Here is a 26,696-nt window from a genome sequence, read left to right on the forward strand (position 1 = left end):
AGAAATCAGTAATATGGCGAAAAAAAACCTGGGTGGCGACGTGAGCGATGTGACCGCGGCAGCTCGACGTAAGTCAGCGTGACAAATATTTGTTGTTCAAACAGCAACGGTCACGTGGGATGTGCCCCAACTGTCCGCCCCAAAACAAGACTGACATAACTCATTTCTTCTTTCATAATCCAAAGTATCTTCCTGTGCACGCCTTCTGTTCCACTACGACAACCTGAACATCTGGTTCAACGCTGTGTTTTTGTGCGTTTACAAAAGAAAAAAAAAAGCGAGCAATAAGGCGATACGTCTGTTGTGTGTCACCGCTGAGGAATGCCGAGAACTTGGGCATCAGAGTTTCATCTTTGTCTTCACCTCATATTCAGGAGAAGAAGGGAACAAAAGGAGAAAAACAGTCGGCGTGCCATCACCCGGACACGGCTCATATTTTTAAGATCCGGATCATTAAACAAAAAAACAGGTTTTGATACGTTATGGCACGACTGTTTCTACATAGATTTTTTACTCATGACTTCACTGCATGAAAAAAACATAGTGTACACACCCAGAGGACAGGTAGTTGAGGTAAAAAACAAAGGCTTCAAGAATGCAGGTATTTCACAAGTCAGCCAGGGTATGGACTCGCTTAAAACGGTGTTTTCCATTACGGCAGCAGCAGAACACAAACTGGGCTGGTCCATCTGCCCAAGGCCCATAAAAAGGGAGCATTTTAGGTCTGATTGGGGTTAAATTCGACGGGAATAAAAGAAAGCGTCATAATCAAAGTGACGAGCGACTCGGAGCCAAGCCGCTTGTCTGGACACGTGATGTAGGGGAAAAACTGTGTTTTTTTGATGTTGGCGATTGAAAGTGAAAACACGGATCGGGGCTGCTGAACCGCGTGAACTCGGAGATGCTGCTGGGTCACGTGAGCGACCGTTGCTGGGTGCAGCCAGAGCACCTGACGGTGGTGCCTGTCGCCCAACTCTGAACTTCAATTAAAGATAATGTTGTCTTTGATGTGCGCTTTGGTGGCGCTCCGCTGATTGGAAGCAATTATCATTTTTTGGGGGAGGAATGTGAGACGGTTCAGAACGAAACCCAAAAGCAAACAAAAGGAATTTGAACCTGAAGAGTGAGGTTTAGCGAGGTTAGATTACAGGCAGCCTTTGAACAAAACTATGTGATAAATATACTTTACAATACACGCACACCTTTGTCGCGTCACGTGACTTGAGGAAAAAGGCATTTGAGTTCATAATTGTGGTATAATTGTTAATAATTATAAGTTAATAACTATCAGTCTTTCTCTGCTGTTTTTCCCATCGGTTCATCACGAAACCAAGTTGTTGTCAGAGTTTACGCCAAACATTTAAGGAGGAGTCCTCCTTTAATTGAAAATTATTTCAAATTTCTATTTTAAACTGACTGACAATAGAACTGGGAGCGTCGGAGTTCTTTTGTGTCGTGCACGTCAGGACACCACCTAGTCAATTTTTTTCAAAGGACAGCTAATTTTAAGGAGAGCTCGGCTTTCCGACAAAGGTGCTTCACTGCGTCGCCCTGAAGTTTAAGTGTTTCCTCGCAACGTGCACACAAACATGTACAACGCGTGTACCGTAGTCAAGCGTCGCTCTGAGGATAACATTTGCAATATCTTGAATTTGTCCTTGAGGGTGATTAAACTTTTTAATGAATCATTTATTAAGGCAATATAGTTTAATTAAACAGTTGAAATTCCCTGGTCCGCACCAGTTCCAGGCCAGCTGCTCGGCGCCAGTGCGTCCGGCGTTACCGCCGCTGGTCTCAGAAGGTCTAAACCGCCATCTATGTCTACGTCTTTAGGGTCGGTTTATTTGGTCCTGGAGTCGCATGCTCACCTTAACCTCTGATTCAGACCTGCATCTGATTCATTGGTGGGTCACGTGACATCCCGACATCGCCACCCACGGCGTGCATGGGTCACAGGTGGCCTGGAGGAGAGTCCAGTCTGGTTGATCACCTGCTTTGGGCTTTCACGCAACCCAACATATTTGCAGTATTTACATACAGCGTGCATTTTAGCCAGGTTCTGTACTGTGGACACGGCTACAGTTAGCTTTGTTTGTTAGCCTTGTTTGGTTTTTGGTATTATGGGAGGGTGTTGTTAGCGGCAGCAGGCCAAAGTGTCAACCATCCAATCAACAGATTGAGAGTGCTTGAATTGGTGTTACGGTTGAGTCCTACCAATTTAAAGAGATTGTGTGAGTCAGTGTGGACATGTTGATTATGTATGCTAGGAGTGGTTCGGTGTTTTATTGGAAAATTTACACCCGTGCAGTGATTTATATAAATCGGTAGTGCCCACAAAGCAGTAAAACTCTAATTGTTTCTTCCATTTTGAAAGTCTAGCGTCCATTAAGGATGCAGCGAGTAATAAAAAGGACTTTTAATCAATCCTCTCTTGTTGATGAGTTGATGTGTGAATGGCTTATCCTACCTGACAGTGCTAACATATGTTGATTTCCGTTTCAGGGGTGGGACAAAAGCATCGAGGGTGGGGGGGGGGGACTCTTTTGTTCTTGGGCTTTTAAACCCACTCTGCTTTATTAAAGGACAATTCTCGGTCAGGGAAATTTTTGCAGGTCAAAACCCGAATAACTAATATTTTACAGTTGAAATCCCTGATATCATAGCGGTGTGTTGAGGCAACGTGGGCGGTGGTGACCCTTTCACTGTCGGATTAGACTGGGTGACCCCTGTGCGGCCGGCTGGCATGGCCACAGTAAATCCTGCAGACTGCTCATACTGGGGGCCCTGGGTAATTAATAAAATCCCCATTACATGCCTTGTGCCCGTTGTTTGCTATTTCAACACCCCATTTGTGCCACGATTACAGTCATTATCAGTCACCGCCATTAATTCTCGATGCGATGCCAGAACTGCATACTAATAAATTGAGCTCTAAATTTTTTTTATTTTTTACCTTTCAAGGAGTTGGGTGTTGGAACATTGCCAGGAAGTGCCACTCCAGATTAGGAGTCATCTGGTGACTCGGAAAAAGCCCTTTCAATAGAGGGCTGCTGCATCTTTGGAGATAGTTCAAATTTCCTCTTTGATTACTTTCCATTCCCTTCCAAAATGAATCTTTATGAAGCCTAAATCCTGAATAAAATGAAATTAGCAGACTGCAAAACACTCCTTTATTTTCCCACTCTATTCCCCTGTGCATGCATGCAAATTATAATGCTTATTTATGTAAATGAGGTGTCGTCTTTAATTAGTTTTGCTTGGGGGCATTAAAATACATGTATTCTTCCCCCAAAAATGATTTGTTTTGTTGCTCTGTTCAGTTTAGGCTCAAAATGAATGATTATGCCGACTAAAAAGGTTTATTAATTCTCCGTTTGCCTTTTTGTTTTTCCTTCCATCTCAAGTTAAGAATTATCTTCTCCGCCCACTTCCTGTGTGAAATCAGAGCAGCCCTGCATGCAACAGCACAAACACACTGATCGGATGCGTGGGAAATTCTCTCCGTTCGTACAGACTGTGTTTGTCTGCATGATGATGACTGAACGGCGCGCTCGGCTAACGGCTGTGGCCTCACATGCATGCATGCACGTACCCTTATGTGCTCTTCAGAAGGAACATTGTTCTCCAGTCATGTGATTCCATACGCGTTGGCGCCCACACATCAGACACTTTATAAGACACGGCGTGGCCTGAGAGTGAGAGCCGTGTTATTAAGTCAAGCCCCAACGATGGAAACCTATCAGCTACAACAGCCAGGCTCAAAACCCAGGTGCACGTGACCCGCTCCGCCTGATTTGGGCCTTTATTTTAATATTGGTTTAAAAGGATTTGCAGTGTTCTAATAAATCTGCCCCTATCCTTTGTTTTTATGCATTTACCCCTGATTTACAGTCCCCCGTTGAGTGGCTATCGAACAGAAACCTGCGTTCTGTCACGGCGGCAGGCGTCGGGTCAGCCCGGGTTAGAAGCAGCCAGTGGCGTTGCGGCGCAGTATTTCAAGCCGCTTCGAGTGGAAAGTGACCAACGGCGGCTCCCTTCACAGTTCAACATCATCTCAGCATCCAGCATCCTTTCAACTGCTCCGATGAGCTGAAGTGGCAAGTTAAGATGCCCCCGCCCCACCCTCCCAGTATGATTTATGGAAAGGAAGCTAAAACCATTATAGCATTTTTATTATTATTGTTCTTTCAAGGCTAATGCAACAATAGATTTTTTTCATGATTGATGCGTTACACTAAACATTAGAGGATTACATTAACTTTGCATAGAACAGCTAAATGACACAAGATTAGTTATTGTTATTTTTCCTCCTCCTGATTGTGATGTAAACACTGTGCATATAGGATTTCTTTACATGCATCGATGGCCCACATGCAGTGCAGGTAAAGGCTGCCTCATAGTGAATTACAAAGCGTTTTCCTCTGGAAAAGTCAGCGACAGAACGAATGTTTCTGGCTTTGATCGCCTCTCATCTGCCCCCTTTATGCTGCTCACTCTGGCCACAGGAATATGGCAGCAATATGCCGGTACTTCAATCAGCCATGAGGAAATTCCACATGCAATAAAGGGAAAGGAGCGCTCTATTTCTGGCAGTTCCGGCTATCAGTGGTTCTCTCGCGGCATCTGTGAAAGACAAACTTCAAACCACATCAAACCGCCGACTCAGCACTCCAACGCTCCCCATCCACACGGATTCTGCCAGTGAAAACTTCGGCTCACTAATGTTTGCTTTGTCAGTCGGTAAAAGTGCCCCTTTGAAAAATATGAAGGGGGATTCGAGGGTTGTTTCGAGGCTACCAGCGAACTTTAAACTGGTTAAAGTAGCAGTGGGACTCGTCCTCACGTCCAACTTTATGGTTCTACTTAACTGTAAATTAAACAATCCGAAACATTCCACAGATTTTAGTCCACAAGCATGGGAACGATGTGGGATGCCAGTGACCTTGAACTCTGACCTATAACCGTGTCAAATTTCAAAACTTCATGGGACACCTGTGCTTATAAAGCAGGTGGCTGCTTTGACCTAAAGTAACCTTCATAGGAATCAACCTCAAATGTTTAGTGATGACTAAAAGGCAAGGCTAAAACCTTAAAATTTTAAAAAACTGCATGAATCTGTGTATTCCAAAGGAGAATGTTTCCAGTTCCTTCAGGTGCGACGTTTGAAAAGACGATGCTCTAAAGCCACTTCCTATTGCCACCTTTTAAATAAAGTGTGTTGCAAGGCTAAAAGAATGTTCCGATTCAGACTTGAACAGAACAAAATAAACAGAAATATCCAATAAAACGTTGTCACACACTTGGCGTCGGTGCTGCCGTGTTTATGATGTCCGGGCCTTACAGGCGCTGACGGGCAACACACCAATTGATTCCTTCCTGAAAGTGCTCATTTGTGCCACTCCGGCGTGCGCGGCACTATAATTACCTGAAAACGTAAACTGGAAGCTATTCCTGACAACAACTGCAATAAAACTCAGCTTTTGGTGATGAGTTGAGGCGCGTCTTGGTTAAATGCGCGTTAATGGGAAGTGGGTCGGAGGGTACCGCAGGTTTTCCGTTCAACTCGCAGGAGAACCTGGTTGCAAATCACCTGCGGCATTCAGAGGCGGCGGGGACCAGTGACGAGCAGCCGCGCGTCCTTTCATACAGCCCTGTCACATGTGAGGCAGCCTTTTTACTGCGCTGCAGCTTCATATCACACTTGTCATCCCTTTACACCCATTTTTCTGGCACCCTAATAAATTGCCGAAGCAGGATTTCAAAGGCTTTTACCATGTTAATGATTTAAAAAACAAAACTGACAACAGCCATCTGAAATGATATTCAACCTGGCTGCCACATTTGCTGCCTGTCTCGGAAATGCACTGTAGGAAGGAGGCTTGAGGTTAAATACAGCTATAAAACCAGTTTGAAGTTTAAACATCTTCATATATGTACAACAAAAGGCACTTTGTTGTGCCAGATAACATATTTCACAGCTGAACTTATTGGGTTGGTAAATTAGACCGAGCAAATGCAAAACAGTTTTAATTGCAAGCATTAGTCAACAAAAAAAAAAAGACGGAGGAGTGCAAACGTCTTTTTAAAAGACCCGACATGAAACTGTACAGAAACAATTTTTCACCTGGTTTTCAAATTCTTTCAGTGGTATGTAACAGGGGAGTTTAGATTTCTATCACCGAGTCTCCAGCATACCTGCACAGCACACTGCTGACAGGCCCTCCTGCAAAACCTTCCCATCTCCTGCAGCTGCCTGGAATTATTATTTTGACTTCTCTGTGTTTTCAAACTCAGCTCGGCTGAGAGTACCTGTGTTACCGGCGACCTGGCAGGGTGACGACGTCGGCTGTTCTCCAGCGTTCTTTTTCCTTCACCAGCAGTGAATCTCTGCAGCCGCTGCCTCCCTACACATATTGTTTTGTTCTGTTTTCATCAGCGCTGAATAATATTGATGTCGGAGCAATTTCACATGAAAGACAAACACCAAGACGCGAGAATGTGTCTGTTAACGTTCAGTCGGGGGTTAGAATGCCACAACTGAGGACAAAAGATCTTATAAGAAAGATGTTAAAGCTGATAAACCCGGCTCTGTGACTCGTCCTACTTATAAAAACATGCATTTTATATGTGGGAAGACAAAGTTCTTTGTGCTCAGAAGCGGAAAACAGGACAGACAGGTCGGACTGTTATTCACTCCACAGAGGCGCAATTATTTTCTTATAAAAAGTGTTATTGCCAACAGTCAGAACATTCCAGTAATTTACCGTAAAGGTGAAACCAGGGAATCATTGTGACGTTAAACAGCGTGACAGAGAGGAAGGTTCCTGCTTTCTCCGCCTCTTACACGAAACATAAGAAACCGGGCCTGCGAGGAACCTCGTGTTTATAGATGACGACAGGGCGTCGCGGCTAACAGTGTTCCAAGCCAGCAACCAGCACATTCACACACACAAACACACACACAACATGCACTCATACACTCACACAGAGGACTGGAACCCAGAACCTTCAAACTATGAGACTGTAAAACACTGCAACACAGAAGGATCTTCGGGATCTAAGTAACAGCCCAAAATTTCAAACAGGATCTAGAGTAAATGTAAAGCAACCTGCATTTGCTCAAATATACATATATATATATATATATATAGATATATATTGGTATTTGGATTAGCAGACACAAGAGGGGCAATTATTTTAAATGGGGGAGGGTTTCTCTCTGGGTGAGCTCACAAGAATCAGGGAGGAATTTGGTTTAGCTTAAACAAAGTCATAAAAATATTCCCCCCTTTATTTAACGTTGTCTATAATTCATTGCTGGGAAAAGCTAATCAATAGCACCTTAATGAAAACTTGAGCCGTATTTTATTTTGCCGCAGAGAAGTCACAGATCAGCATTTGTTGCCTGGTTATGAGCTGGTTTTCACCCTCGGGCTGTTTGACAGATGTGCATCACATTTTCAAATAACTTAAATATTTGCACTCTTAAACCCCATTTGCCTCTTCAAAATGTGACTGGGGGTGGGGGTGGGGGGGGGGGGGTTTCTGCTGATGTGAGCGACGTGGCGAAAACAAGAGCTGTATCTCCCACTGAATGTGGCAAAATAAACAATATGACAAAGAAAGAGATCAGCTGAATGATCCAAAGAGGTCGCAAAAAGAAGATCACATTAAAACGGCCACGTAAAGTTCTTAGTTCTTACTGGGCAGCAGTTAGGAAAGACCAACACGTCTACATTTCTTCAGACTGGACCAAAACGAAGGCAGGTAAGGCCACAACTGCTGCCACCTTGTGCCGATGATGTCATTTACAGTAAAGGAACTGACTTCCTGGGAAAAGATTTGCTTCAGCTACTTAAGAGTACAGCTGTCAATCAAAGTGAGTTCCCTTGCTTTCCTAGTACCGTAGGCCTTTTTAGAGACGCCTTGACCTGGGTCTTAGCTCGCAGTCGGTGTTTGGGGGAAATAAACGCCAACCTCTGTCAAAATCACCCCAACGTGGTGCAGTGGCCGCTCTAGCCTGAGAATGAACTCTAAACCTTCTTGCACTGAGAGGCGCTATTACAGTAATGGGGGGCTGAACTGTGAACCCTGAGGTACACCTATAGAGCTTTTAGGCTTTAAAGAAAGTGCACCAGAGCACAGGAGTGCAGCGTTATTGTGTTTAAATCGGTGATGTTACTGGGGTATCTGTCATGTGCTCCTGGTTCCCTTATCTACCCATATGAACCTGGAATCACTGAGGGAACATTTGGAACCAACTCCCAAAACAAATATCCTGCAAAACAACATCAGCGTCAGCAGGACGGGCAGGGTGTCATCCCATCATTTGCACATCATTCATCAGATGGAAAGGGGGCTGTTGTTCTGCAGAGGGTGTGTTATGGTGCCCCCTCAATCATATTTATACTCTTTTACCGGATTTAATCAAGCAAAGACTCAGAAGTTTAAATCCAGCCGTTTAAGCACAAAGCTGCCAAAGATATTGTCACTAATTATTGCCTGCAGGCCAAACTGGTGAGACGTGATGCTAATTGTTCCAGTGATCCTTGTCAACGTACAATATGTTCTGGTTCCAGTCAACTATCTGTGAACCCAGGCTACAATTATGAGGGAAAAGGTCATTTTTCATGCTCTGAAAGGCATCCTAATGAATTGGTTGCCACCTATTTAACACCGCTCTCCAGCCCGCCACCACAAACTTTGCGTACGAGCTGACGGCTCAGGCGCAATGACTGCGAGCTGCCGCCGCCGCCACCACGTAAATGTACATGCCTGTGCGTGCACTCGGAGTAAACAGTTATTCATCAAAAAATAATAAAGTCTCAAAGGTCATGCCATAAAAAAAGGAAAACAATATCTGCCCTCTCTCAGTTGCCGGGTGCATTAGTTACTGCTAATGCCAGGCAGAGTATTTTAATAGCAATGAGCCAAGTTTGAAAGAAAAAAAATAAGACGTTGCAGGAGGAGGAGCTGTGGTGACACATAAGGAAGACGCCATTTTACTGTCTTTCTGAGAAGTGGCGCCACTGATGACAGATTCCGCCCTTCCATATGGAAACACGGGTGTCTATATAACACCGCAGGGTCGCTACACATTGTTTAATTGTATGTGCGTTGTAAGTCAGAGGTGAGCTGCGACGACCTGCCAAGTGTGAGGCTCTGGGCCGCTGCCCGGGACAGCTGACACGAGCGGACCTGCGTGTGCAGCTTTGCATTTCTAACAGATCAAGTGAATCCTAATCACCGGCGTTAGCACGCCTCCAGTGTGAGAATCCGCATTTCTGCTCTGGACGTTTCATGTTCAAATGGGAGCCCGCACCACGTGACGTGCCTTCATAAAGCACCAGGGCTCCCATCAGTCACTGATTATCGCAATGAGGAATTAAAATCCCCAAACACAAAGGAAGCAGCCCCACGTTGCTCCGGCTGTCAGGATTAACTAGTGGGAGTGACCTCAGCCTATACATGCTGAAGCAGGAGGAATCATCTTCAATTATTCCGACAGAAATATTCTATCAGACGCGCATTCAGAGTTGATTAGCTGAGACAGAGACGAGCATCGTCCGTTTTTATCGGGGGGCTAATTTGTTCTTTACATGCAACGCACATACACACAGGCAGAGCCTTTAATAAGTGCCTAAAGAAACTGATATGTGCGCGCCATCGCGGTCCAAACTGAACTCTTTAGTCTTCCCCCCCTTCTGGCAGGCTGCGTCCCTCAGGCCATTTGTTTGCAGCACTTCCTGCCTCGCACCACCATGCATAATGCAGCGAGGAAAATGTTAACAGTGGCAAATAAAATCAGCAAGGTGCCCCCACAAATCAGCGCAGTTTAGGAGCGCGTTTAATCACAGATGCATTGGGGACGACGCGCGGCAGTTAATAGTGGCATTTCAAAGAAGATCAGGGCCCCCTTTTATTTATTTCATTTATTTTTTTCCCGGGACCCTTCAAGGTTCCGTGCGCACATTCCCATTTTGGTCCAATTAGGACTATCTCTGCGCGGCGGAGGAGATGAGAGGCGGGCTCTCGTGCGAGGTTTCTCACAGTTGCATCAACAGAGCCCACCCAGCAGAAGAACTAACAAAAAGCAGAGATATTGTTTGATGGGGGTCTCCCATGTACACACCCGCCTGGCTCCTGCATTGCTTCAGACGGCGTGCTCAAAACAAGCGCGTTACAGCACCATATGGCGGCATCAGGAAAATACATAATTTAGAGGATTCTCCCGCGCCAGGCACAGACAAGCAACCGCCTAAATACCATCGCTGACATCCCGACACTTGACTGTTTTATTACATGTATGTATGAACCAGCCCTCCACCGGAGGAGAACCGCAGCCTCAGACCTTAACTGAATTCAGAGCTACTTTGGAATTTCAAGGACTGGACTGGCAACTGTCTCCGGACATGAGGGCAGCATTTCGCGTAGATACGATCTGCGGCGCCTTTCAGCACTTCCTGCGCACGAGACGGCCTAATCTAATGAACCGAGGGGCCAGAACCTGCTCGGGCTTTTAGCCCTGTGCCAGAATGCCTCCTCTCACGTCTGACAGCAGTCAAAACCCCACTTGTTATTTTTATTTCTGCTGTATTATCCCCGAGGTGCACTCTGCGAGGCTTGAGTCATCATTGTTCAAGTCTTTAGAGTTGGAAAACAATCACACACGCGCCAGCACGGGCGCGCGCGCACACACAAGCTGGTGGCAAGGTTACAGCTGGACAGCGGGGCACTCGTATTCTGCCAACCCCAGGGAAAACTCGGGAGTGCTCCGGAGAGGGAGACCAGAGACGTGCCATGTTGCTGACATGGCAGCCATCACATCCCGCTAAACGAGTGATGAGCACAGACAGCTCCGAGATTCTCGGAATACTGCGCAGGCTTCGCCCTCTCTTTTTATATCTGCGCGCATAATAAGGACAAAAGGTGAGACGCAATGTTTTAACGACAAAGAGATGCACGTGGAATCGGGGCGATTATCTGTGTGTTTGTTGACTCGCTGTCCTCGTGCAGCTTGGGGTCGTTTCCCCCCAAGTTGGCTTTTTTTTTTGGCCAATTTCTTTTGTTTTCCTCGCACATTTCTTTTACTGATCTCGGTTTTGTTGTGACGTCAGTGTCCACACTAGATCAGATCCCAGAGGCAAAGAGAACCGGTGGGGGGGGGGCTCTCCAACGCTCCAACTGAACGTTGACCCCTGAATGTAAATCCTCCAACGCAGCTTAAAGGGTCCGTGAGGGGCCAGTGTAAAACACAGATCAGGGTCACGTCCCAGCTTCACTGCTAAATTCTCAGCCTAAACCGATGGAAAGGTGTCAAATCTCACCCTTTTTTTTCAGACAGGCCGGCTTCTCTCTGAAGAGTTCCTAATTAAAAAAGATCTGAGGCCTCATTTAAATTCCGTCAGCAGGGAAAGTTCACGTTAGATTCTTGTCCAAACAGCATAAACAGAATTTTGCTCCAACCCAAATAAAATCAACACAATTAATGTCACGAGAGTGGCGGAGTAGAGTCTGTGAAAGGTGATAATCAGAACAAAAAGGACCTGACAGATCGCTTTGCTTTTTTTTTCTTTTTTAAACGCTTCCTGTAAACCTGGAAAAGCGAAATAAAAGCCAAAGCCGGTGTCACCTCAAAACGAGCAGCTCTAAAAGTTTAAAAAGCTGTCGTATATCGTTCCCTCTTCCGCGGACCTCGGGTACGGCGCCACTCGCTGCCAACCTTTTTCATGACGTCGGGCTTTTAACATGATGCTCCTCCGCTTAATGTGCACGTCAGGACAAAGCACGCTAACGTTGGGAGAAAAACAAAAAAGATGGCCCGAGTTGCTTCCCCAGCACAATAAATCACCTCCTGTTTTATAGCTTCTAATAAGTTGATGCAGGGCAATTTTTCTTCCTACCCTCGTTCAAACATTTAAGGCATATTTACAAGGAACTTGTTAAAATATTTAATAATATTTAGTGGCAATTTTCGGAGCAGCCCGTCGGGCTGATATTTATTGCCGTTAAGTGTTTAAAAAGACGATGACATGAATAACAAACTGTCAAAATTCCCTAATTTGCATAGACAGGCCATAACTCCTGATACCTTGCATTAAAAAAAGAGGTTTTTAACAAAACGAGTCATAAAAGGCACATTCAAAGTGAGTGATGGCAAAGACTCTTGCACAAAGTCGCGCCGCAGAGACAGCTTCCCCCCCGCTACAGATGCTTCAGAGATCAAGTCAGCCAATAAAAAGACATATATCCTGCCGCTTTGACTTATTTATCCTGTGTGGATGAGCTCAAGATGGAACATCTCCTATAGGCCAGCTTGATTAATTGTGATAAAAGGGCTAATTCAGAGGCAGCGCGAGAAAAGGGAGCCAAACAATAATATTCCCCACAAATCATCTCAGCCCGTCAAATATTTCTTCCATAACTTTCTAATTCAAACGCTCCGGACGTGAGGCTTTTGTTAAGAAACCGCGCGGGGCCTCGCAGCCTTCAACTCATCTGCACTCTTCCGCCCGCGCTCCCAACTACCATCAAGAGATCTAATTGCAACTGCATGTTAAAGCCTCTCCTCTCCTTGGTTGGAATCGAGAGGACGGTTCGATTTCTCCGGTTCCGCCGGATGTGGCGGGTTTGGCGTTACGACTCGGTGACCCCGGCCAGCCCCGGCTGTCCCGGTCAGAAAAGGGCCCCCATTGAAACTGATTACAAGACTATGAGTAGTCTCTCCCCTGTGCCCTCTGAGTGCAACTCTAATTAATAGCCAATTCATCTTCTCTGATCTGAGCCAGCACATGGAGTAATATATCCTTAGTTTGGCAAGCGAGCTATTAAAGTGTAATAACCAAGTACCAGCACTCGATTTGGAAGAGTAGCACATACTTAACCATGAAGTGGAAACAATTAATTTATTGGAGGATCTCCTGTAACCAATCATTTAGCAGGGGCTCACACTGTGATGCAAAAGCCATCTCCTGCTGTTTGTGGCACAAGCTAGTGTCGCGTTCTGGGCTCCACTCCTAAAAAAACCATGCGTGCGGTTATGTAAGACAGCAGGAAGGATCACACGTTCACACTTCACTGAGGGAAATGTGTAGTTTCCATGAAAAAGAACAGTTTGAATAATGTTAAACGTTTGTTGATTTTAACCTTCCAAGTGGAATCAGATCGGGGTCACACTGGTGTCAGTTCTACTGCCCGACCCAGCAGGACCTGACCTCCCTGCCTGAGGTGAGGCCGGACCCATGACCATGCTGGAGGCTGGGCCAGGCAGAGGCTGCGTGCGACTGGAAAAACCACGCTCCGAGGGCTCCTTTCCCAGCACTGCTGCAGGCCGGGGCCCGAGCAGCAAACACATAACCAGCGCAGCCGCTCGTCAGCTGATCCATTTTGATGATTCTAAAGTGGAGGGTCCAGTCAGCTTAGGCACAAAATCTTGAGGATTTTTTTTTTTTTTATCAATTGTTCAGGTTACAGCTTACAAAAAAGGTAATTAAAAACTCTGTTTCTCTTGGTCTCAGCCTATTTTAACAGGCATTTTCACAGGAGTGTGGAGACTTTTTCCATCCCATCAGTGCATGTTGCACCGATGTGGAGCCAACGTTCCGTTAAGCATCTGCTGAGAAATCACAAGAATCCCTCTTATAAACTCAAATACCACTTTTTAGCATCAAATTGCAGAGGACATTTATCATCAATGCCGGAGTACCTAATCAGCCGCTGCAGCTCAGTAAAATGTTAATAATCGGATTGTCTGCTGTACTAAATCCTTCTATAATTACTAATTACTACAGCGACCAGGAAATAATGATGACAAATCAAAAGTAAAGAAAAGATTCATACATCATTAATACTGAGAGATTTCTGGCGCGCCCACTGTTTTAACACTGTAAAAGGCAGAAAAGACCTGAAATATAAAGTGAAATACACAGAAAAGTCCCGGAGAGCATCTCTGCCTCCTCCAACGTGCACAATAAGCCTTTCTTTAAACTTCAGTAATTGAAGGAAATGAATAAAAATGCAAAGACTCACTCACTCGTGCTCGTGTTTTGGCCTGCCGCTGCAGCAAAACCTTTAAAACCAATTATTCTTTTTGCAAGAACTAATGACATTTTTGTCTCTTCAGCTTAACACGCTAATTGACGGGATTTTTTTTTTTTTTGGAGGATAGCCCAGATGAAAAAAAATAAGTACCCCCTTAAAGGCCCAAGTCCCTTGCTCATTTCCCTCACTTTAAGTCCCTTATTAATTAAACTTTCACCAAGTCTGAGTCTTTTTTTTATAACTAAAAAGATAAAGTCTGCTATGCTGTAAAACAGAACTGGCCTATTGTCTCTGAAGCTACATTTTCCTTTCTACAAATAAAAGAGGCCTCCCTTGCAGCGGAGGGGCAGGGAGCGAAGATCCAAGCAGTCGGGTAATTAGAGGAAATTTTTCAACTTCTCTAAAACTGCTGGGCTTTGACCAATTCCCTCTGTTCCAACTCAATAAATACTCTAACAGGGTCCATGTTAGCATCGTGGGATACTGTTCACTGTGTGACAAACACAGGCAGCATCGTCAGGCCCGGGGGGGGGACTCGTGTGTAAATATGTGCCTGCCGCCGCTGTGTGTGTTCTGCCATACTTCTCTGTTGTGCAGAGCGGAAATAAAGCTGCAGATAAATATTGACTGCGTTTTTATGATCAGTCACCCACTTGATCAATCAAGTCCTCCTTGTGTCATTGCAGTCGTAACAATATTTGTCATTCAACAAGACGGGCACGGCAGGCGCTTCGGTAGCTACTGTTAGCATCTGCTCCATTTTCTTTTGCGGAAATGAAAGAAAAGTTTTAAAGAGCTTAATTACCCATTTATGGTAATGCCCAGGTAGCACCAACGTGCGATCACTGTAGGGTAACAGTTAGCATCATCTACCGCAATTATTAATTTGTCCCTCCTGGGATAAGAGGTCAGGACTGAGCTGATCAGGGTCACTCCACAGCTCCTACTGGTGCCAGGACAGCCAGAAGAATGAGTTCAGCACAGCTCCCCTGCTGGCAGAGTCTAATAACTGCAACCGGTAAACACAAACGCACAGACAGATGTGGGACTGTGGGGTTGTCAGTAATGCGGTAATGAATCCAGGGCTATGATTAGCATATGCTATGATAAAAGTATTTGCAGCACTGTTGAAAATCAGAACCCCTCCCTGTTCCGCTCCAGTTGTTGTGCTGTTGAAATTATGAGGCTCGCCTTAAAAGGTGTGTAAAATTTCTGATTACTCTGTGGGGTTTTTGTTTGTTTTTTGGGCCCAAAAGAGAAAGAATTTGAGCATAAAAGAGCGGCGCGTCTGATCCGATTCTGAGAGAATCACACTTTCTGCTTACTCTGAGACCTTAGCAATTCAGACCACTTTCACTAATTTTTTGTGTCAGATTTTCTGTTTTCTGCTAACGAGATGTCACTAATACGTACTGGAATGCTGTGTGAATAGACAATTTGACGGGCCGCGAAGAACTTAATGATGTATACAAAATGTGGATGGACAGCCTCGAACGCCGACGCTCCTTTTCCCAGACAAACATAGCTGTTGACAACATTTTCCACGCAGTCTGTCGCTCTGCCAAATCCAAAATTAAAAACAAAATGTTTACAAGTTAAGTTAACCGTCGACAGATCACGTCTTATTAGCATTTTGGCTCAATTAGTGAGACTGTAAGGACACACAGTGGGGGGGGAGATGCCACTTAGTGTGAAGGAAATTATGTAATTCAAAGAAAAAGCAAAATAAAACGCGCCTGAGTGTCTAAACCAGTCTCCTTACCCACTTTTCATTAATGACAGAAACACAAACATTATAACTTTGCATAAATGCGGTGTGTGATGTGAATTTGGTCGCGGAGCTCCTCTCAGCAGCTTATGGGAGCCCAATTTGTGCCAGTGTGTCTTCCTGCGAGCAGAGCCCAGTCATCTTTAAACGGCTCCATTTAAAATGCAATTTGATTATCTGCCAAATTGCTACCAAGTCTTTCCCTCTGCAGCCCAGGGATGGGGGGTAAAAAAAAATTTAATTAGCATTTGTGCATAAAAGAGAGGTCTTTGTTGCGTTTTTGAACATAACATTCCGGGATGACCACCGCTTTCAAAGAGTCATCACCCAAATGATTTTAAACTAATAGATCCGAGGGGAGGGGAGCGGTCCTGGCACAGGGAGGGTGGACGGAGGCGGGGGTGGTGGTGGGGGTGCTGCTGAGGTCGCTGTGGTCCTCAGCGGCACCAGAAAACAGAACCCACAGGACCTGGCTTGTTTGAATAATCCTAAACTTTTCTTTAATCATACTTTAGAAAATTGGCTGGGACCTTCAGCAGGAGGCGGCTGCGCGTCCCCGTCCCCATTTAATGAGATTCACTGAGGGCTTCCTTTAAAATATTTACGCTGTCCCGTGGCACGGCAATATTGTCCTAGAATGGGGAGATAAGAGCCGGGGAGGTGTGCTGAAGTTCTCCTAATCAATTTGCTAATTACTGGAGCAGCTATAGGAGAGCAGAGAGGAGTCCCTTCTGGCAAGCTGTATTCTAATAAATGCTGAAAAATTTATTTACTCCCTTAGCCGAGAGGAGCTCTGCAGCGGGATTACAGCGCGGAGCTGATTGAGACGGAGCTGTTTGTGGCTGCGGTCGCCGTAGAGGAGGGGTCTAAGGATCTCTCAGGGCCTGCACCTTTGCATCTGCTCAGGGAACACAGGGACTCCTGCAGTTGGCACGGGAAGCCCCGACTCCTCCACATCAACAAATATTAATGACGCTTCGGAATCTCAAAGAATACATTTAGCTACAATTGTGCCTCGGAGCAGGTGTGTCGGCTGTATTTCTCAGAGCAGAGGGCAGACATTTCTGTTGTTCATCTCAGAACCAGCTCTGTGCTTTCCGGCCCAGGATGACCCCAGATTTGACCTCTGGGTGCCATGGTGACCCTGGACCTGTCATAGGACACAACCTGTGTCTTCTGCAGAGTTGAAGGGGCAAAAAGCTGCATTGCCTATGAACTCCCTCTACGCAGAGACCTGCAGCCAATAGCAGGCCCAGATGAGGACGGGTCAAAGGTCAGCATAAACCGCATGGGGCTGTCAAATTCATGGCCGCATCCCTTTTTACCCAGTTTAACCCACCCACAGCACTCACAGCCCACAGAGGCTGTCTGAGGTTGTATTTCTGGTTGCGTCATCTGGTTGCAACAGAATCACATCGAAATCGACCGGACAGGCTGAGAGAAAACAGAACAGACCTTCTAAACGCTGGAGAACGGGCAGAACTGGGTAGCAGAGCTGGAGTCTGTCCCAGTCGTGGGTGGAATACCTGGGCAGGGTGCTAGCCACAGGACACACACATCATCCACTCATGTTTTTGGACTGCAGATGGAACTGAACCCAGAACCTTCTTGCTATATTGCCAATGCATAAACCCACATCACCGGTCCGACAAGAGGGACAAAGAGGGCTGGATGTTTTTCCTCCACATGGTAAACTTTGCAGTGTAGCATATGGAAGAAACATAAATCTAAAATCAATTTTCAGTTTGACAATGTCTCCCACCGTTTTTGTCCAAAATGTTGCTTTGTTGTCGGAAATGACCGACTTTCCAACGCTGACAGAAAAGGGAATGCATAAACTCAGAGGAATATTAGTAGAAAAGAGGAAGCTTTTGTGCTTCCTGCTGATGCATCCGCTCTTTACATATATATGGGACACTCTGCGCTGGATGGATTCAACGATCTGGTCAAAAATACAGACGGACGAGAGGTTTGGGTCAAAAACACATTCTGCTCAACTTTGGCCTCGGAATGAGATTCCGCCTTAATCAAGCCGGCTCCTCGCCATTCTCCAGTTGTTAAATCAACTTGCTAAGTCCAACGCTCGCTGCAGGAGTCCCTGTAGTCTGAGCGAAGGGTCTGCCAACGAGCCCCTGGAGCACGGAGGCGAAAAACAAAAACAGGAAAAAAAAAAGAAAAAAAAACCCCTGTTGCTCCGACATTTTGTTCCATCTCACCTCAACGCACGCCAGTCACAACGGACCGCCGTGTGGGGGATCTGTGTTCAGATCGCCATGGTGATGGCCCTCTGCCTCCCAGTTCTCCCCAGAGGGGCGTTTGTGGGAGGAGGAGTGTCGGGAAAGGAGCAGGTTACCAACCGAGCATCCGACTTAGAAAAAAAACAACTATTCTGCTCGACTTAACATGGAAAAACGAGCAAAAGGCAGCAGGTCCATCCGACTTGTGTCCACGTCTTGGACAATCACGCAAAGACGAAGCTTCACAATACAAATCTGGAGACCGGCTAATCTTTCTAGGATGGCCTGCATGTTTGGTGGATCCTAAACAGATTATTCCACCTCCATCCTGGGTGCACACCAGGCCTGGAGCGGAGCGCTGTGCTTTGAGATTTTTAAACAATTAAGTCTGCCAGGTGCCGACAGCCTTCAGCCTGGTGCAGAACCAAACTCTAATCTGAGCAAATTAGCAGACGCTCGCTGTCACAGAGCGGGATCCCCTCAGTTGTGTCATCTTTAGTTGCCTTAGTGATCAGTTCATGTTGAAAGTCAGCTCGTAAAAGTCTTTTTTTTCTGTTGGGGGTCTCCACATTTGGAAATCAGGCCAATCCTGAGAAACGGTTCCACCACTAGCTGACCCTCCCACCCACGGATGTGATGGGCAGCATAGAAGAAGAACGCATCTGAGCCCCACAAGAGCATCCCAGAACGGTTTTAGGCTGCTTATAAAAAGTGGCGAGTTTGTCATATTAACCTGGATTTTAATAAACAAGTACAGTTTTAAACGTGACAGTGGGGAAAATTAAGACGCCAGCAACAATCTAACACGCCACGGTGACGTCCCTGAGGTGTGGAGCACAAGAAGAAGAAGAAAGGATTTCACACTTGTGTTCTTCCATAGGAAATGACGTATTTCTTGCTTTGGCAATTTATAATCATGAGTTTTTATGTCCACAGTGGACGAGAACTATTCTGTTTCATGCACGGCAGCAGCGTTGAACTACCGTCACTGGCCAACACTTCAGTATTGATAAGAAAAGAGGATAGACATCAATCATAATCACTATCAAGTGATAAAAACAAGCCGCAGAAGGTTTAAATGTTGTGTAACTGTTTAACACTGTCAGTTGTTCATCTAATGACACGTTAGTTTGTTTGTTTGTTTTTTCTATCAGGCAGTAATCCTTACAAATGACATTTAAACCACACAAATGGTGAAATAATCGATAGCCGTCTCTCCACAGGGGCAATGATGTCACTACGAGAGACTGGGCAAATGTTCAAATCACTTAATTGGTCACCATTTTATCCAATTCATCTTAATGCTGGTTTTTGGAGCACACCCAGAGAACAGTGAATTAGACACACTGTTCAGCCAGTAGTTACTTTGTGGCTGAATCCCGTTCTGTAGATGATGCCAAGGTCCAAACTGTCCTATTTAGAGCTTTAATCAAGTCCACTTATGCCACTGCTGTGCCGAATTTTCCAGTTTTACTCCTAAGCAGAAGGGGGCGGAGTCTGACTGGGCTCCGCTGGTCTCCTCCCAATCCCAAAGTGGCCAGCTGAGTAGAGTGCACATGTGCTGACGTCCCCGCTAACCTTGGCCAGTGTAAGGATTACCGTGCAGTTACACTCAATGCTCCCTCTTTCCTTAAGACTTATTAAGAATGATAATGAGCTCGGACGGGCCAGCATGTCCCTTTCTATACTTAATGAAAGCTCTTCTCTGTTTTTCTCCATGTTCTCACGTCTTATCCCGCTCTCTATTTTTGCCACCTTTCCTGCATCCTCTCTTCCCACCCCCCCCCCCTCCCTCTCTCTCTCTCTTACTCCAGTGTATTGGAAGGGCCCAGGACAAATTACCAAAAAGGCCATTTTCATCTATGAACTGCTGGATTTAATCGATACTTATTTCATGCCTTCAAAATCAACCCTATATTACAGTTGTCTGTGTGATTTGTTTATTTTGTACCGGAACGTTCCTTCAGTGGGGTGGGGGTAGGGGGTGTGGATGGGGGTGTGTGAATGCACGGGATGCAATTCACCTTGAACCTCCATTATATTGGATTTCTCCACAGGCTGATCAAGCATGCAAAAAGGACATTTCCTTAGCACTAAAACAAAAACAATAATGATGATTAAAAAAACATGCAGTACTTGCGTTGGTGGAGCCGCGCGTGTTGGAGGCTGCAGGTTTTTACGAGGCAAACGCCACGGCTGTGGTGGCTGGAGTTTGTACTCGAAATCATTACACCGAAAGCAAGCGCTGGGGCTAGTGCGCTGAGAAACTGTAGCAGCGGCTCCTGAAGCCTGTGAGAAATGCTGCTTGAGACTGCTGACGCTCATTTGACATGAAAGTCCCCAGGTCCGCCGTCAAGGTCAAACGGAAACGGAATACACACGGGTTTAATTCTACACACCCCTACACAGATGCAGATAGGTACTTATGAGGCGAGGCGTTTCAGTGACTGATAGGGCCGCAGGAAATAAGAATGTTACAGGCATCGTGTGGTGATTAAACAATGAGATTTTCAGCTCGTACCGCGGGGACCACGGGCAACATTTCAGGCAACATTTTATGGAGACAGAGACAGAAGGGGAGAGAGAGAGAGAGATAGAGAGAGAGGGAGAGTCGATCAGAAGGCCACAGCCATAAACACCAAACCAAATCGCAATTAAAACAGTGGCAAACGGACAATTTCCGTCTCCGCTCGGGACAGTCACGCCTACTGCTGACGTAGAGACGAGGAAGCTGCGAGCAGAGCGAGACAGGGGACGAGGGACGGGTGGGTGTAGGAAAAAAGGGCAGCGCGTGTGACAGATGGACGTCGCAGCGCCTCATCGGTGCCACACAGAGACGGGGACCCGCGTTAGCTCCAGTCTCAAAGACAAGGCTCCAGACTGCCGACATGTGCTGTCACGCCGCAGGGATGCACTCGGGGAGCACAGGGGACGAGACGGACCCTGCGTCAGCCCATCACTTCACACTCCATGGAGGAGCATGGAGATGCATGTCAGGTTGCACTAAGGTGAACCCCTGCACCCAAACCTGCATCTGGCAGGTTGCTGCAGTTCAAATCACATAAAACTGGACGCGATTTCAAGCCCAAACATGTGGTCCGACGCTTGCCTCTTTCAAGTGTCAAGCGTGCGCTTGCTTTGCATGCACGAGTACATCTGCACACAGTTGCGGCGTTCGGAGCGGAAGGCACCTCGTGGCAGGCGGTGTGTGCCGAATGCTTCCATTTACGTTAGTCAATTACCAAATCAAAGACGGATTTGTGTGATGAAAATAATAATAAAAAAAGATCAATGAGGGAAACAAAACCCGTGAAAAGGAGAAACAATACGTGGATGTTTACCTCGTCTTGTAGCGTCAGTGGCATTTTTAATATGGAAGATGGCTTTCCATGAATGATCTGTTTAACCAAAGACAGGGGAGAGAGAAAAAGATAATTAATTACTTTTGTGAGCTATTGCACAGGAGAGACAATAAAGCTGCCTGGTCGCCATGGATATGACATATTTGCTCTGAAAACAACACAATAATTAGCAAAGGAGAAAGATCCGGTGAGAATATGAGAACTAGGGGTTTAAAGTGCCAATGATCTATTCCTGTCCTCATCTCCATCGCTGGCGATAACACAGGCAGAGGCAGCGCGCACGTTTATTACTGTTTAAAGCAAAAAGGGAAGAAACAGTGAGCCTTTACAAAAAAAGAGTCAAATTAAATCTCACAATGTTTTGTGGGGATCACAACTCTGCAAACACGCAAAAGTATTTAGATTTTTCTTAAAAGGATTGTTTGTTTTACAGTAGGGGAAGTCAGAAAACCTGTAAGTCAGAAAACCTGCCTTACAGCCACCAAGGAACAGTGTGTGTGCGCGTGCGTGTGTGGGGGGGGAGTAGGGAGAGAGAGTGAGACTCTTCATGGCATTTTCACTGAAATTTCTTCCGAATTTTTTAATTCAAATAAACATTTTGAAATAAAGTCACGCATTAATGCGTTTTGGCGTCTCCGACCTGCACCAATCTGAAACCCTGAAGAACACAGTTTTCAGGGGCAGCACTTCCGCGTTGGAGAATATTGATTGCATTTTTAGCAGTTCCTATTTTCACGGTCAGTGATGCTACCTGTTTAGGCTCAGACGCAGCCGTGGCCGAGCCTGCAGACACGGGACAGACGCGTTTCGGACGCTCTCCGCGGCAACAATCTACTTTACAGAAGCAGAATAAAAGATTTTAAATAAATAAACACACACACGCACACACACATGCTTTCGTTGCCGGTGACGCGTGGTCGCCGCTGGTTCTTCGTGGCTGCAGAGTTCGACCAGAACGAACCATTAAAAAAGAAAAGTGCGAACTGAAAGAAGAAAAAGTTGCAACCGTCCGTCTCAACTTTGCCAAAATAAAGGCATGCTGACGTCACGCTGTTATAACTTTTTTTTTTAACCTGACTGTGGTGGGCTGTTTTTAAAAGTTTACCCGACATCCTGGTGGGTATTTTCATAGGTGAAGCGTGTGTGCGTGCGTGTGTGTGCCGCCTCATAGAGGCGCTGCTGCCGGCGGCGGCGCCGCTGCCGCGGCCGCGGCCGCTGCCGCTGCTGCGCCGGAGCCGGAGCCGGCGGAGCCTCACGCCGCCTTCGCCGCCCCGTCCTCCCATCAGCTGTTTGCTGCCATCTAACTCCTGTTTTCCGAGCGCCCTCGCCGGCGCTTCGGCGTCGCTTTCAGCGGCCGACATGTGCGAATGGAACTGACGTGTGTGTTTAGTTTGAGAGGAAAAGGAAAAGTCTTACCTGCGCTACTTCCCCGTCGCTTCCAAGTAAAGAGACGCGGGCGTTTGCGGTGGACGGAGCAGAGCGTTCATTACTAAAGTTAGCACATTTTTTTTTTCAGTTTTTCTGGTTAATTTGAGCAAAATTTTTAATTTCTCTGAGAGTGAGTCGCCCGGAAGATCTGCCCTGGAGACCGGCTCCAAGTGGGAAGAGGAGTCCTTAATTGAATTTGTCAGTGAGCAGGTGTCGTTTGGAAAACCAGAAGCGGAGTTTGGCGGCGGACTCGATCTGGTCTGACAGTGTCACGGTCATCATTTGGACCGCGTTCGCTCCCCAAGTCTCAGAAACTGCAACTCTGAAGGCACATTTGACCTCGTATCGTGTATTTCAAAGTCCTCATTCGTCATTCTGCTGGTGTTAAACGGTCGGCCTTGTCCATCCATGCGCTCAAGTTCTTATCTACAAATCTGTCCTGGGTCAGCCTCTTTTATCTCTTCAGAAACACAACTGTAAAGCACAAATACATAAGAAGGTGAATACAGCTACCGCAGTCAGGAGATTAATTTACTCTATGTTAAAGGTGTGTCGTGGGGGGTAAATGTTTAAATTTGCTGCTCCTGCTGCTTGGATTAGTTTAGAAAATGAGCTGAAAATGTAAAAGGCTCGTTTTATCGGATGCTCTGAAAGAGACCTGGAGACAGGGACCTCCACTTGTGGGATTATTACTTATTATATAGTGATAATGGTAGTACAGCAGTATAGTTTATGCAGGAAAATGTCAATTTTGCCATAAAATGAGTAAAAGAACCATTTTATTCCCCCCTTCTGCCCTCATTTCCTCAATTCTCTCCTATCTCACGGTTCGATTCTTGATATGAACTCGTTTACAGCGCAACAGTTCCAATCCAGTCAGAACCGACTGCCAAGAAGGAAAAAAGGAGCTGATTGTTTTAATTTGACTTCTATCGTCAACATTATGGATCACATCAACAGATCTGTGCAGAAAGACCACACAGGCCTTGGCTGTGGTTACAGTAGAAAAAAAAGGCTTTTCATCTTCGCCCCAGTACCGGAGCCTACAAGTAGGTTATTTCACTGACTTTGGACTCACGCAGCACCGGTGCATCATTTGCTCTTCTTTTTTTAAATCTTTATTACATTATTGGCAGTGCTCAGTCTGACTCACTGGAGCCTGCTGGAGTCAGCCTTCCAGTGGCTGAATGTCATTCAGCAGCCAGCTCTTTCTCTACGCTGGCATGCACTTGAAATGAAGTGTGGAGGGGACAGTGAAGGGAGGATTCCCTTTATTGTCTATAAATAGCATCTGGCGTGATGCTTTGATAGTACGTTTGACCCAAACTACTGTCGTATCGCTGTAATATCCATAGTTCTATTGGAGAGCATTGTAATTGCTCCTCTCCTCCCAAACATCAGTTCTTCAGCGGTTAGTTTCTCCACTTTGAAGCTTGAAAACATCAGTTTGCTGTGCAGATTCAAGCCTGTGGGTTGAGCGATGCTGTATGTTGGAAAGTGCCCAGAGATGATCTCCAGGGGACCCGTTTGCTGCCTTTCCCAGTGTTACACAACAACTCGCGTTGTCCTTGATGGCTTGAGAGGCGTAATTGATATTTATGGATTCTGTGAGAGTTAAACTTCATGTCTGAAACACGTCTGCGGTCATTTCACGGGACTTTGACTCATATATGTGTGAGGTGTCATCTGAACAGGGAATCAACCCTCCAGCGGTTTCCAGAATCAATTTAAAGTTTACCTTCCTATTGGCAGAGCGCTAATGTCACCTCCCGTCTTTGTTTTCCTTCTCTCTCACCTTTCCCACCACCTGCCTGATATCAATAATTTACTGTAAAATATTCCGAGCATGAGACTCCTTGAAGGCCTCCCAGTTGCAAAGCCCATAGGAATAGCGGAGGCTGCGATTATGTATTTTAAACTTGAACATTCCTTATCTAAATTCAGCCGTCTTTCAAACTATTGACAAACAGATTATTGCCAATTAGCAGTTTTCTGATGCGTCCTGACCCGTCGTACATAATAAAGACCGGAGGGATCAATAGCAAAGTCGACTAACAAGCTGACAAAAAAGAGTCACCTGCTGCTTCATGTACATCCCATAATCAAGGATCATTATTAGTTTGTGCACCCAAACTGGAGCCTTTCCTACCGGTGTTTAGTCTCATGCGGCCTCCCCGTCTTCCTCCCGTTGTCCTGGTGCTTAAAACGTGTGTTTAGTTGGGAACGTCGGCACTGACTGTTCCTTAAAAAAGCAAGCCTTATAAGGCATAAATCTGCATGCCATTGTATATATTTTATGCCCACTGCTTTGGAATGTCTTATATACACTACATTCTTGTGCAACCCCCCCACCCCGCCCCCCCCACGGTCACCGCAGAGGTCCGGGCGCCCCATCCATCAGATGGTTCCTCCTGATGCTGCAATACTGGGATACGGAATAATAAAGAAGTAAGAAAGGCCAGAAAATCAATAGATTATTCTGAGGATCACTTGATTCATTAGGGATCCAGTGCTTTTATCGCCCAGTGTTGATTCATAACGCCTGCTCGCCAGGGCGCGCCCGCCCACCCCACCTCTGCCCCCCTGACTCTTTTGCCATTGAAGCAACTAATTACAATAGATTAAAAGCTGATCACGATGCAGCCGGCGTTGGCAAAAACGAACAGTTTTGGTGAAAGCAAAGGTTTACTGACCCCAGACAGGGCAGAACTAGCAGGCTGCAGAAAGAAATAATGGAAACCAGCTGCTTAGTATTGTTGCTCCAGTGTTGTCTCCACACACCAGCTGACAAACCTCAATGTTTTTATCCAAACTACCGAAAAAGACATAAACACGCGATTTTTGGGGGGTGATTTTATGAATATAGAAGGTTAAGCGCCGCGGCTTATCACCCACGGCAGAACATCTTGTACGTGTCGCTTATTTAAACAGAATTTTTTTGTGTCAGACAGTTTATTGCCACACACCCAATGCACTGATTTTCAAAAAAAAAAAAGGGGGGGGGAGCATGCCTATAGACTAACCCAGGTGTGCTGTGAAAATAAACACATGCAAGTTAGTGCAAGCAGAGCGCGCTCAGAAGTCGTTCTTGTAGCTGGCACACAGTCATTATGGCACTTTTCATGTTCTCTGCTTCGCCATCTCTGCTTCTAAAAGGACGCGTGTTGCAGGGAGGCATTAACCAGCTGCTGCATTAACCAGCTGCTGCAAGTTACATTAAAGTAGGAAAGTTTTAAAAACAAAAAGAAGAACATTGCCAAAAACTGAGCCATCACTACACCCCCCCCCCCCCCCCCAAGCAGTAGAACCCAGAAGGGCCGGGAGGTTCTCTGTTGACCAAAATATCTGTTTAATATTCATCAATACAGGCTCAGGTTTCTGACGGTAAACTGTAAACCGCTTGTGTGCGGGCGAACACTTCGGCAGCATTTTAGCGACTGTTATTCCCTCTTTTTCGTGCCAACATGTAAAGTCTGACGTCAAATCTGCGCGGCGCGGCGATTATTTTTGTGGAAAAAGTGACATTTTAATCAATGGATGAGCCCACCCCCCTGCCAGCGTCCACGGGCAGAAGCTTTATCAAGGTCGACACGTTATCAGTCACAGCGCACGAGGGGGCAGATGAACTGGCATTCACCTTAATTAAATAAAGACATGTATAAATGTCCTTTAGCAGGTGGCTGTCTTATGGAAGTTAGTGGCGCTGGCAGCTGCCCACGTACGGTAAACAAGGAGCGCTTCTGAATGGTGACGGTGGGGGTGAGGGGAAGATCGGACAGCTGTCGCCATGCCCACCTCACAGTGCTGACTGGAGCGAACGCTCCATCAGGCCTTTGTATATGTTTTTCCAGGGTATTTCAG

General features: G+C 46.0%; 1 protein-coding gene across 2 annotated transcripts in view; it reads right to left on the reverse strand.

Annotated features, from left to right (window-relative positions):
• Positions 1-22,993, reverse strand: part of casz1 (castor zinc finger 1) — a 136,195-nt gene extending 113,202 nt beyond the window's left edge. The window contains exons 1-2 of one of the 2 annotated variants that reach the window (XM_057042008.1): positions 22,824-22,993; positions 21,387-21,443 (exon numbers count right to left, since the gene is read on the reverse strand). The gene's annotated coding sequence lies outside the window, so the exon portion shown is untranslated. Of the gene's footprint in view, positions 1-21,386; positions 21,444-22,292; positions 22,308-22,823 lie in introns of those variants that run through there. The other variant, XM_057042009.1, reaches the window with a different exon arrangement.
• Positions 22,994-26,696: the final 3,703 nt, after the last annotated feature.

The sequence above is a fragment of the Takifugu flavidus genome, chromosome 8 (assembly GCF_003711565.1).
Source record: "Takifugu flavidus isolate HTHZ2018 chromosome 8, ASM371156v2, whole genome shotgun sequence".
NCBI classification, from domain to species: Eukaryota; Metazoa; Chordata; class Actinopteri; order Tetraodontiformes; family Tetraodontidae; genus Takifugu; species Takifugu flavidus.